A 12,330-nucleotide genomic window follows, 5' to 3' on the forward strand; every position below is an offset into this window, starting at 1 on the left:
GGGAAGAGTGCTCATACTGCTGAGGAAATCAAAGCACCAGAAACATTCATTTGAGATTGATCTGAAGTGAACCCAGTTGACCTTCCTTCTGATTTGATTAATAGGAGGAAGAATCTGTTATTTGTACAGTTTTAATAAGAAGCCACCAAGGAAAAGCCTTGCACTGTGGGTTAGATGTGGTGGGAGCATCCCAGAGAAGGGAAAGGCATCCCAGCCGTGGCTGCAGCACCAGGAGCTCAGTGGGGCTCCTGCAGGCTCCCTGAGGTGCTCAGTCATGCCCGAGCCCAAGCCCTCTGTGTTGTGGTTGGATGGCACTCTCCTCACGGCTTAGGGGCACTGCCAAGAGCATCCACATTATCAAAAGAGCCCTTGTTGGCAGCAGGCTTTAAAAGAAAGAGCAAAGCCAGCCTGAACATTTGGAGTGTGGATGGAAAGGAGAAAGGTTTGCAGCATTCTTTTGCTATTAAAGTAGTTTCAAAACGTTGAAATGTTCCTAAAATACAAAAGGTCACTCTGTAGAGCTGGCCAAAACCAACATGGTGATATAACTGGAACCCATCTTTATGCCCTCCTGCCCTCCACCCTCAGCAGACATAGTCCAGCGTCAGGCAACTAAGCCTCATGTCCAAAGAGGTCACAATTTGCAAGAGCAAAGGGATTTGGCAGAAGCTGTGGTTGCAGCACAACTTTGTACAGCAGCAGCTTGTTTCTTTTGGCAATGGGGAAGAAAGTACATGGTTAAGTAATTACCTTTATGACTTTAATCCTCATTTCACTCTTCTCACCCTCAGCCCCTGGCCTACCAGCAAGTTTTTACCTGCCATCGCCCACCCAGGCAGCACAAAAGAGCTCTCAAACTACACCCACAGCCTGAGCAGCAGCACCATGTATCTAAACCCCAAACTGGCTTTACCCAAGGGCCAGAGGCTTCAGGTGATATTGTGAACTGAGCAGATGTTGCTAGCAGTTGTTCCTCCTCTCCCCTGACATTGCCTGCCTTGTGCTCTAGCTGGAAAAATCACCCCATCTGGCTGCACCTTGCAGGCAGGGAATGACCTGACAGGGGGTGTTTTCTGGATTTCCCCCTTAAGGTAGAGGAAGAGCTCCTCACTACAAGAGAGACCTTGAGGTGCTGGAGTGGGGCCAGAGAAGGGCAATGGAGCTGGTGCAGGGCCTGGAGCACAACTGTGATGGGTAATGGCTGAGGGACCTGGGGGGGTTTAGTGTGGAGAAGAGAAGGATCAGTGGGGACCTTATCACTCTACAACTGCCTGACAGGAAGATGGAGCCAGGAGGTGGCTGGTCTCTGCTCCCAAGGAACAAGGGACAGGACAAGAGGAAACGGCCTCAAGCTGCAGCAGGGGAGGTTTAGACTGGACATTGGGAACAATTTCTTCATGGAAAGGGCAGTGAGGCATTGGAACAGGCTGCCCAGGGCAGTGCTGCAGTCATTTTATGCTTAAAGGTTTTCCCAATCGAGTTACGGTTCTCTGCTCGCCGCTGGCTCCGCTTAGAGCCCTGCCATGGTGCTTCCTGACAGCAGAGGGGGTCATTGAGCTGCTTGTCCTCCTCCTCCCGTACGGAGCACGGCCGTTCTCTTCCCGACGGGAGGGTTCAGCCCTCCCGGGCCCACATCCCCCCCGGTGCTCTCCCACCCCCGGGGCCCCTACGGGCTTTGGCCTCCTGCTGGGCTCTGTACCCACAGCAAGGGGGGAGCGGAGCCACCCCACGGGCCCGGCGGCTGCGGGTGGGGTTTATTGCATCAAAATCTGGTGTCCCCCATCCAGAGGGCACCCCCTGAATGGGTTTGCTCATAGTCATAGAGTCATAGAGTCACAGAGTGGTTTGTGTTGGGAAGGACCTTAAAGCTCATCCAGTTCCAACCCCCTGCCACAGGCAGGGACACCTTCCACCAGACCAGGTTGCTCCAAGACCCATCTAACCTGGCCTTGAACGCTGCCAGGGATGTGGCAGCCACATCATAGTGTATTAAAAGGGATAAGGGATGCAGAAGTGTGTAGGTGAAACCGAAGTGCTGGTGCAGAAGCTTTGTGCCTGGGAGGGAGGTGCACAGGGGCTCTTCATCTCCAAGGATTTAGGTGGGAGAGGGGGGTCTCACCATTCAGAGAGGTGCACCCCAAGCCCCTCTGCAGACCCTAAGCTGCTCTCACTCCATGTCAGAGCAAAACCCCACCTCTTACCTGGAAATTGCCTCCTGATAGCGATGGAAATTCATTCCCACCACAGAACTGGAAATTCTTTGCTCTGTGTGACCTCAGGCTGCAACCAAAACTGTGCTGGCCCATCACCAACCAGAGGTAAATGCAGTAAATAGACAACACTCTGAGCGGGTACCAGAGCAGGACAGGAGGACATGGCTACTCCATGCTACACAACCTGCCCAGTGCCAGCCTGGTCATGTAAGTGGTCCCCAAGACAAAGTGGATTTAATGGCAAAAGGAGACCATACAGGGCAGCAGTACACCTTTTATAAATTGCTTTAGTTCCTGGGGATGGAAAGTATTTGATGCAGCTAAAATATTAAAACTACCCTGGATTATTCATTAAGCATCAATTACCATCATCACATTTACTGTCAAATGTTTCAATGCTGCTATTCTGCTCTAGGGAGGAACATATTTTTAGGCTGGTTTCTGAAGGAAGGAAGGAAGGATGGAAGCTCTGGGGTCAGTCACACGGTCTGTTTCTTGGTCTGTCCTCATCAACTTGGGAACCTCCTGGTTCGTTTTGGCCAAAGGTTACAGAAGGCTGGAAGTCTGCTCCTGCAGGTTAGCTAGCAAAGGGGATGGTGGGGACCCCCGAGACCCAGCTAACAGTGTGGGTGCAGGAAGAGCAGGTACCTGGTGGGGTGGCCATGGGTGCTCCCAGCTGCAGGAGAAGCTTCCAGCAGAGTGGCATCACTGCTGGCACTTGAGAGCTCAGCCATGGAACACAATGCAACAGGAGACTGAGGTTCTCTACCTGTGCTGCCCACTGAAATCGTTCACAATGGGGGGTGCTGGTTAATGAGAAGCTCAGCACAACCTGGCAGTGTGCACCTGCAGCCCAGAAACCAGCCATGTCCTGGCTGCATCCCCAGCAGCATAAGCAGTAGGTAGAGGGAGGGGATTCTCTCCTTCTACTCTGCTCTGGTGAGATCCCCCCTGCAGCCCTGTGTGCAGCTGTGGGGGCAACAACACAAGAGGAATGTGGAGCTGCTGGAGTGAGTCCAGAGGAGGCCATGGAGATGCTCCGAGGGCTGGAGCAGCTCTGCTCTGGAGCCAGGCTGAGAGAGCTGGGCTTGTTCAGCCTGGAGAAGAGAAAGTTCCTGAAGGGGAGACCTTAGAGCAGCTTCCAGTGCCTAAAGGGGCTACAAGAAATCTGGAGATGGGCTTTTGACAAGGACCTGTAGGGACAGGACAAGGGGGAATGGCTTTAACCTGACAGAGGGGAGATTGAGATGAGACATTGGGAAGAAATCCTTCCCTGTGAGGGTGCTGAGGCCCTGGCACAGGGTGCCCAGAGAAGCTGTGGCTGCCCCATCCCTGGCAGTATTCAAGGCCAGGTTGGACACAGGGGCTTGGAGAAAGCTGGTCTAGTGGAAGGGGTCCCTGCCTGCAGCAGGAGGTTGGGACTGGATGAGCCTTAAGGTCCCTTCCAACTAAAACCATTCTGTGATTCTGTGACATACATACCAGTCAGGTATGAATTTGCTGTTTATTCCATATTCTTTCTAGTACTACTTCTGCCTCCCCTTGTTTGTACTTTTATCACATTACAAAGTTGAAACAAGTTTTGGCTTAAGAATAAAGGCAGCCTCATCTGCAGAATAGGATGTTCCAAAATAAGATCTAATTTTCTCTTGCAAGAACCTAAGGCAAAAATAAATTGATATTTACTTTAAAAGCAAACACAAACAAGGACTTATTATTTATCATTAAAACACCTTAAAAGGGCTCTAGAGCCCTAAAAGCAAAAGTTTGATGCTTTATAAAAGAATTATGTTTCTGAGATGTATCACTTCAATAATTAAAACAGCATCTATGAAATATAAATGCAAGATATTAATAAATTAAATTAAAGCCACCAAAAGCCAATTATCTTGTAAAAGATCTCTGATAGCCAGACTAATGAGATGTAGAAAGATTAATTCAGATCCCCATTTTAGGAGGTAGTTATAAATTGCTACAATGCCAAATCCAGTCACTCGGTTGTTATTGAAACCTGTGAAATACATTTGGAAGGGCTTTAAAATATTCACAATGAAGAAGAAATTAGAAAGGAATCAGGAAGAATTAAAAAACAGCTGTCTTGTCACATCGCTGCTTTAATCCTACTACATCTTCTTGTTTACAAAGCTTCAGATGTGTCTCAAAGTATTGGTCTAATGGGAATTATGGGGTTTATGAGCAGGGATTTATGTGTTTTAACAATTGAAGAGCTTCAAATCCCTCTCCTCATTTCACTTATTTGGGGTATTTTCTTTGTAGGACTACTGTGCTTGCTGCCAGTGCTGTCTGATGGATTTGTTTGGCTTAGGGCAGGTTGGGGCATCACCTGTGATCCCACTGAGACCCCAGAGACCCACTGCTCTCCTGCTTGCAGCTCCTGCTGAAGATGCTGAGGAGCATCAGTCGTGGTCTTTTTGGTCAGGGCAAAGCACAAGGCCTTTGCTCCTCTATTCTGTTGTGGCAAAGTGCAAGGCTCTTAGGGAAAAGAGGATGATGATGGTGGTGCAATGCGTGCCTATAACCCAAGAAACACAGTTATGCCACTGCCAGAGGCTGGCTGTAGAGGTTCCCCAGCCTCATTTTGGTTGGGACGTGCCACATGGGAGGCTTCACATGAGCTTTGTGGCTATAACAGCAACTACCTAAGGAGCCCAGTGTCCTGCACCCATCCACACTCGTTGCTTTCCCTGGCCCAAGGGGTGCCCAAAGGCCCCCAGCAGCACAGCCTGGGGGTATTTCTGCTGTGCAGGCACAGCAACCGACCCCTGAGCTGGGAGGAGAAGCACAGGCAGGGGAGAGCAGCAGGGCCTTGAACCCTCCAGCACAGGCGATAGCAGCAGCTCCAGTGCTATGAACTACTCCCCCACGGACAGCACACAGAGGAGCACGACCTTGGGGCTGGCAAACGGCTCACAGGCAGCAAGGAGGGTGAGGAGCAGCTCTGCGAGGTGTGCACAGCTCTGCTTGGAGGACCAGTGAGGGGGTATCAGCTCTGGGCATTGAGGACTGAGGAGCTCAGCGAGGAAAACGTTAGAGACACAGTGGAAATAGCCCCAGTGGACTCCAGTGGAGGAGGAGGAGGAGGCAGAAACCTGACCACCACCATCCTGGAGAGGCAGATGGAAGGGGCCCACCATTGGCATCGTGCTACTCGGAGGTGAAAGACTCAGCGGCCGCAGCGCTTCCCAGGCAGTGGAGGGGTGAGTATAGCCCAGGGGAAGCCATAGTGGCTAAGGGAGGGGGTGGTTTGATACTGGTAAGGGATTTGCACTAGTGCTTTTATTCCCTTTCTCTCTAATATTCTCACTAATATCATCGAGCTTTGTAAGTGTATTGATTAGCACCCTCTGATCAGACCATTAGACCTCTCACATAGTCAAACCACAGGTTCTCCTGTGCCCGACATGTTTCTCCAGCCCATGTAAGGCACAAGGTGTGGGGGGGGTCGAACTGGTGGAGAAGGCAGCAGCCCTCCTGGGAGCCCTTATGGCATTTTTGTGAGCAGCCTTTCTAGGAGAACCTTTTTTGGGTGCCATTCTGTGGCAGCTGGGGACAACCAGCAACAAGGATACCCTGTGTTCCCACAGCCCCAGTCTTGCTTAAAGCATAGCACCCACTTCTGGGGGGGAAACACAGGAACTCCTTTAAAGACCTGTTGATCTTGGAGTGAGAAATCCAGCTGGAGGGAAAGGCCTCTGGTTTCTACTTAGGGAGAGTGATGCTCTAAGCATCCCTCGGCATGGGAATGAAAGCCCTCTGCCTTGTCTGTTAGAAATCCGTGGTGCTTGGGGGGATTTCCTGCTTGAGAAAACCTTCTGGAGGGAAGGATTACAGTACAGGAACAACTGAGGAGCAACCCAAATTGGGGTGAGCCTCTGCTATCTTCCCTCAGCCTGCTCCAGTTGCAGTTTGCAAGCAGCCCTTTCTGTAAAGTCTGTGATACCTTTAGGGGAGCAAAACCATGTCAGAGCTGGCGAATTGGGTTCTTCAGTGGGGACCAAACCCCTGGGGTGCGAACTCTTGCAAAAGTATGCAGCAGGCAGACCTTGAGTTTGCCAAGCTGAAAGAAACGGCCAAGTCTAAGCTCTTCTCCCGAAGAGCCTTAAAATGTGCAGGAGTATGGGCTGTGTGGTTAGTGGCCGAGAGTTTGGGTGAGGAAAACCAGGCAGCCCAAGTGGAGATTCAGAACCTAAGGGAGGAGAATAGCAAACTGAAAGCAGAAATAAAGGCTCAGCAACTTAAACTGGAGGAGAGTAAAACCCGTGAAGGGGCTGTGGCTACAGAACAAGTGAAAAGCATTCTCCAGTACCAAGAGGTGTGTGAACAAAAAAAGGCTGTTTTGAAGGAAAATCAGGCACTGAAGGACAAGCTGGCTGCCAGCACCAAAGCTGCACAGGAGGTGCAAGTAGCAATCCGCCTATTAGCGCAGAAAATGCAGATCCTAAAAGAGAAGGGCACAGACCACCTAGCCTGCGAGGCGAAGATCGAGAAGTTAAAGGCAGCACTAGAGGGGAAGCATGGCACAGGCACAGCCCTTACAAAGTCTTCCTATGAAGGAGCTGATGAGCACTGGGATGGAAAAAGATGGTTAAATGCAGATGGCATCCACTCCACAGAGGAGTGTAAACCTGCTCGCACTCATTCACTAGAATTTGGGATGCCGGAAAGGTTTAAAGTAAACCCTTTTTCACTTACTAATGCTCATGTGCCTGTGAAAAGGGAAGGTGAAGGAGCGGAGGGGAGAAGCAGGGGGAATGTGCAGCCACAGGCAGACCGAGGTATCAGGGGGGAAACCACCACGGCTGAGCCGGCCCCACACTGTTTCAAATCAGGGAGCACACAGGGAAGGGGCAAGCAGTCGGCAGGGAGTGCCTGGGCAAGGGAGGACAAAGGGGGCTCTGGGGAAGGAAGTGGCACCAGAGCAAAGGAGAACCCGAGGGAGAAGAGGAACTCGGAGGTGATGCAGGCTGCTGCCTCCAATGGTGAGGGTCCCCAGACCCCCTACCTGGAGAAAGGGAGGAAAGGAAGGTGGCAGGGCAAGAGGCAGTGGTACCACAGCACAGCATCTCGAGAAGTGGTGCAAAATGGCATGGCCAGGAGGGAGTTAAGCACGGTGAGGGTGGATGCATGGAGACAGCTTCAGAAGCACGGGGAGGATATGACCCGCTGGGATAATGCTCCTACCAAGGTTTTGCTGGATCGCCTGGCGGAGATCAAGGGGAGAAGAGATGGAAGCAGGCCCAGGGCCCCTGCTCTCCCCATCACAGCCTGAGGCAGCTGGATCCCCTCTTCCCCAGGCTCATGGTCAAACCAGGACCAGACCACTGGAGAAGGCTCTCATGCTGGGAGCACCGGGGAAACGGGAGCAGAGCCTACAAGGCATTACCCAATGTACATATAAAGCTGGGGCATCAAGTACAGGCTGCAGCCAGTGCAAATTAAGAAGACTCCTGCCATGGGGAAGAGGCAGGAGGAGGGAAGTGTTGGGGGGTGGGTGGGCTGGTGATTGTATTTGCTTATTTTTACAAGAGAAACAAAGGGGAGAAGTCAACTTTCCCAGCAAGAGCAGCATCTTCCTTCAGTGTCTTCTATAAGGCTTTGGACTTTAAAAATAGAAAAAACACCATTTAAAAGGTAATACCTGCCTGTTATCAGAGGTAAAGCAGCTAAATCAAGAGGTACAAGCAGAGCAAATTCAAAAGATACCAACAGAAATGAAGCAGTTCGCACTTAGCATTGGTATTATTAAATTCAGTGTGTTTTCATTTCACATAAGTGTGTGGAAGTATGTGCAGGAAAGAAAGTTAGAAGCTGGAAAAATAGAAGATAATGCATGTGTGTATAAAGTTTTGGGGGGATAATGAATGATCAAATACTATAATTGACTTGGGACAGAGTTCAGTCTGAAAGCAAAAAGTTAAGCCTGTAATACATGATTCTAGTTGATGTGTTAACCCCAGTGGCTTTTCTTTGAGTGAAGAGAAGGTAAAATGAAAAAGGAATTAAAAAAGACCTATAATGGTAAAGAATATGCATTAATGTCATAGATTTTACATTAAAATATGAAGTTTTGTTACAGAGAAGAGACAGAACCAACAGAAAACAAACAGCAGAGGATCAGTGAGCAGCTGTTTAAGAACATAAGCTAATAAATTGTATATAAATATGCAAAGATACTATTTATTAGATCCTTAACATCATCAAAAAGTGCTGTGGGTGTAAATGATCTACTTTGTTAACTATGATAACTATTACTAACAATCTCTGCTATTTTTGTCTTCCATAGGTAGCACAGAAGAATAAGTAGTGAATCCAAATAATGGATTTTATTAATTGCGTGTTGCTCAGTATTTTCTTTCCTGCTTTTGTGTTGCTTTATTAGCATATATACATAGATGAACAGGAAAAATAATTATCTTTTAGATCAATCATTGTTGCTGAAGTTCAAATGAGAGAAAGTACAAACAAACTGGTGACAAGTTAAAAATGGATCCAATTTAAAGGGCTCACCATCTCCAAACAAGAGAAACCCTGTTTCCCTTGAGGAGGTTGGCCGTAGCTCCTCTTATCAACAGTGATCCTGATTAAAAGATCACCAGCATACAGGGCAATGCCTGTATATGTAACACAGAAAACTGTGTTTTGTGTATCTACAAAACATAGTATTTTGGGTACTATGAGAAGCAAAGATTAACAAATAAAGAGTGAACATTTTTAGTAGGGTAAGTTGTATTTTAAAAATATACACTGTTAGTGTAGTTTTGCAATATTAGGACAGCTGCATAGTATGGGTTTGAGTATAATTTAGAGCAACTATGTATAAATTGGTAATGCTGGGATAGAGAAAAAATTAAAGGTCCCTAGTGCTGGGATACTGAAACACTGCATACACATGTGATGTGTAATCATGCACTGGTCTGAGGAACAGCATCATTTCTTAATGGAGGAGATGAGGTGATTTTAGTCACTTACAGCAGGAGGGTTTCTGAGATGAGAGGTGTACACCAGCACTAACAGGCAGCTCAGCAAGGTGGATGCTCTCAGCCACCTTTCTGGAAGGACACCAGCAAGCAGGAAGCACTTACACATGCAAATTGAATACAAAGAGAGCTCAGTTTCCAATCAGTTCAGAACATAATTTAACCAGATGTGAATATGAAATGTACCCTTTGGTTTCCAGTGGCTCTGTAATCACTTATGTGGGGTCCAGCTGTGTTTGTGTGTACACCCAGCATCCAGAAATCACCTCTGCGTGACTAAGTTGTCTGATAATGCAAGTGCATGTAACATAACTTTAATTAAAAGGTACGATTTTAATTACACAATTCTTTTAGAAGTGACACTAAAATGACTAGAAACTTTTAAACTGTGCACTCAATGAACCCTTGTAACGTTTGGCTTAAGTTTTGAGCAGTTGTTGCAGGTAACAGAGTATCTATCCTCTTCCAACATTTGTGATCCCACAGGCAGGAAAACAAGCCACCAAAGCAAGGTTTGCAGTATGTGACAAGAGTGAGCACATTGCTCTTACTACAACCACTGTAAAAGATGCCAACCATCACTCTTGGTGTAAATCTCTCCTCTGCAGGCCTCAAATCACCTACTGAAATTCATAACTAGGTTTTGCAGTCTAGAAGTGTAATCCTGGGTATTGTGAGAGTTTGGTTATACCCTGGCTATAAAGTGTGAATTAAACCAAGTAGCAGCCATACATCAAAGCCAACAACTACAGGCCACCCTCAGGCCCACACGAGGCAAGACCAGATAGGAAAGAGCTAACGCCTCCAAGAAGATCTATTGCTCGGTCCTGGTGAGGAGCCTTGAGCTACAGGAGGGTTTGCATCATCCTTGCTGGACTCGTGTGTGACAGCTCACGTCCATGGACTGTGAGAAAGGGGTCTGTATGGCTATAGCCCAACAAACAGGGTCTGGCCACTGCCAGAAACAGGCCACAGACTGTGTACTAATATTGCAAAACCTAATATAGATGTCTGTGAACCTTGCTTTGGTTGGGACTTGCCACATGGGGAGTTTCACGTGAGCTTTGTAGCTGTAACAGCAACCACCTAAGGACCCCAGTGTCCTGCACCCATCCACACTCTTTGCTTTCCCTGGCCCAAGGGGTGCCCAAAGCCCCCAGCAGCACAGCTTGGGGGTATTTCTGCTGTGCAGGCACAGCAACCGACCCCTGAGCTGGGGGGAGAAGCACGGGTAGGGGAGGGCAGCAGGGCCTTGAACCCTCCAGCACAGGCGATAGCAGCAGCTCCAGTGCTATGAACTACTCCCCCACGGACAGCACACGGAGGAGCACATGGAGTTTGCCTTGGGGCTGGCAAATATGGCTCACAGGCAGCAAGGAGGGTGAGGAGCAGCTCTGCGAGGTGTGCACAGCTCTGCCTGGAGGGTCAATGTGGACATACCAGCTCTGGACATCGAGGACTGAGGAACTCAGCAAGGAGAGCCCTATAGATGGAGTGGAAACAGCCCCAGTGGACTCCAGCAGAGGAGGAGGAGGAGGCAGAAACCGCACCACCACCATCCTGGTGAGGCAAATGGAGAAGCCCCATCATTGGCGTTGTGCTGCTCGGAGGTGAAGGACTTGGTGGGTCCATGGCCTCTGCTCCTGGGGGACACCTCTGAATCCAGTGCCCAGGCAGCAGAGGGGTGAGCACAGCCTGAGGAGAGCTGCAGCAGATAAACTGCTCTGTATGTGTTAGATTTGACATTGGTATGTTAAGGGTTTTTTTTTTATTCCCTTTCTCTCTAATATTCTAAATAATATCATTTATCACTGTTAGCATCATTGTAAGTAGGTTGACAAGGACTCTTTGAACACACTGGTAAAGCTTTTAAGTAGACCAACAATAAATTGTATGTCTTCTCATACTAACTGTGTTTCTCTAGCCAAAGTAAATGGTACAAGTTGTGGTAAAGCAACCCTGACTTCCATGATGGCATTATTTTCTAGGGTGGGATACTGATGGACAGCAGGATGAGCATCCAACAAGGACCTCAGAAAATGGTCTGTTCTAGTGCCACCCTTCACTGAATTTCCAGGCTACAGCTGCTGCTCCTTCAACATATGGTTAAATGAGCCATCCCCCCACAGTACATGTAACTCAGTGAAATGCCCAATTTCCAAAGCACAGCTTCAGAGGTACTTGAAAACGGTGGGCACAAGCCTTGTTTCAAACACCAACAGCCCTGCTACAGAACATCATATCTCAGGTGTTTCAAGAAGTAGATAACACTGTTCAAACACAGTGAAAGCTGCTGGCTCCTCCATCCCTTCACAGAATAACTGGAGTACAAATGTGGGTCAGGTCAGAAGAGCAGCCATTTATTTGTGTTAGCTATAGGACAGAAGACTGAGCAGCAGATAAACAGGCTCCACTGATGTGAACACTCTGCTTTCACAGTGGATAGAGGGTTTATGTTCTTTTGGAGATGCTGTGCAAAAGCCAGATAACAAAGCACTAGCTGTGCACATCTGTTACACACACAAGTCTACAGGACCACTCACAACTAGTCTGAATTCTGCTTTCTTTAGCACCGAAGCCAGTTTATCATGAGGGTTACATGGTGATTACTGTTTCAGGAGGCAGGGTAAAGGTTCAACCAAGAGGCCTACTTCACCCCAGCATTCCTGCTTCCACAGTCCTGCTAAAGTTGCTCATTTTGCACAGGGAAACTGCCCATTACGCAGGAAGAGAGGGTTATCAGCTCTGATGGTGGGGGGAGCAGTCCCTCCACCTCAGACTTGCTCATCAGGAGATGGGTGATACAGGCTTCATTCATGCTGTGAGACACAGCTGCTGCACCACATATCCAGTACTCACATGCAGAAATGCCTTCTCACAAAATCCCTGACTTCCCACTGTGGGCAAACACAGTCCCTGCTGCTGGAGGCACCAGCCCTGAGGGGAGTCACCCGATGGTGCAGCCAGCACAGCACTATGAAGCATCCACTACCAGCCATGCTCAGAGACAGTTCCTATTTTGCCTGGCAAGAAAGGGATTTGACAAGGTTTGCTTTACCTTAGTGACTGACCTTCACACACCTCATTCAGGGACCCCCCTCAACCTTTCATCAGCTCTT

The sequence above is a fragment of the Melopsittacus undulatus genome, chromosome 3 (assembly GCF_012275295.1).
Source record: "Melopsittacus undulatus isolate bMelUnd1 chromosome 3, bMelUnd1.mat.Z, whole genome shotgun sequence".
Classification (NCBI taxonomy): domain Eukaryota; kingdom Metazoa; phylum Chordata; class Aves; order Psittaciformes; family Psittaculidae; genus Melopsittacus; species Melopsittacus undulatus.